This window comes from Rhinolophus sinicus, chromosome 16, assembly GCF_057876585.1.
Source record: "Rhinolophus sinicus isolate RSI-liver-muscle chromosome 16, RSI-T2T, whole genome shotgun sequence".
NCBI classification, from domain to species: Eukaryota; Metazoa; Chordata; class Mammalia; order Chiroptera; family Rhinolophidae; genus Rhinolophus; species Rhinolophus sinicus.
The window spans coordinates 46,872,408-46,873,962 of record NC_142516.1 but is presented as its reverse complement, the minus strand read 5'-3'; positions in this window follow the sequence as shown (position 1 = coordinate 46,873,962).

Here is a 1,555-nt window from a genome sequence, read left to right as displayed (position 1 = left end):
TGTCCCACATGAGTCCACGGCTTTTCCTTCACGCCAACCCTCTCCTTTCCTACACCTCATCAAACTGCAGTAACACAGACCTGTGGCTCAGACCATAACCTGAGGGTCATCACTAGACCTTTTTATCTTTTACCCCTGACCTCTTAACATCACCAAGTCCAAATGGTTCTGCCTCCGGCGTATTTTTGGAATTACTCACTTCTTTCCACCTCCACTGCTAACAACATCATGTCTTGCCCGGACGAATACAATAGTCTCCTCACTAGACTCTCAGCTTCTATGCCTGCCCCTCTAAAATCTATTTTCCGCCCAGCATCCAGAAAGACCTTGCTGATATATATACCTGATCATAGCACTCTTCTTTAAACCTTCCAAAAGATTCTTCCACCCTTAGAATCAAAATCAAACACCACCGGCCTGGGCCGAACACCCCAACTTCCCATAACTTCTTGTCCTCTGTTTATATCCCAGCCAGCCCACCTTCCTTCAGTCTCCAAAATCCTGATCAAGTTCCCCTCGCACTAGCTCTCCTCACTCCCTCCAAATCTTTGCCGGCCTGACTCCTCCGTGTCATCCTCGTCCCAGATCAAGTCCTCTCAGAAAGACTCGATCTAAAGGAGACTTTCTCCAACACCCAAGTCACCTGATTCTATTTTCATCATAACCCTCATCACTATTTAAAAATTATATGGGTAACAATTTGTTTACTTGATTATGTGTTTCCACCAACACATAAACTCCTTAAATGCACACAGCTTGTGTTTTCACTTTTGTGTCCTCAGTGACAACGCGTGGAACTAACACGTGCTCAATAAAATGGGTCAAATGAAAATAATGCTTAGTAAATCCCTCCCTGCCCCTCATGCAGGCATAGAAAGATGGAGGTTTGGAGTCAGAAGATCCAGATTTAAATACTGTCTATACCATTTATTAGATGTGTCTTTTAGCAAGTTATATGACCCTCAGCTTTTTCATCTGAAATATGTGGATAACAACAGTGTCTACTGTAGAAGCCATACAGGGTTGCTATAGGATGAAAGCAGAAAAAGACCTAACCATTTGCACTGTGGTGCTCATACAATAAGAGCTTCGTAAGTCATAGCTAGCCAGCAAGTACCTATATAAATCACACACACACGCTCTGGTGTTTCTCTACACCAGAGGGTTCCACTACCCTGCCTTTGAGACCTCAACCTGTGCAGTCTTACCAACATCATGTTTCAAGCGCACAGTCCGAGTTTCTCTGACCAGTTCCTACCACACCCCAGCACAGCATGAGCTTTATAAACCTCTTTAAGTAATTCACCTGGAAATATAAATATTCCCCTCCAGCGTAATACAGTGGTTTCAAGCAGTCTCCATTCGGTCGACTTCCTCAGAGGTCTGTGAAGAGTAAATACACACAGGGCTATACAAATATCACACATGTTGAAAGACATAGGGTAAAATCATCGTCGCACTCACCGCACAATCCTATGAGTACAGGTTAAAGAAGTAACTCCCATTATGGCGAAATCTGCCCCCTTTAAAACACATAATGGCTGGAACACTTAAA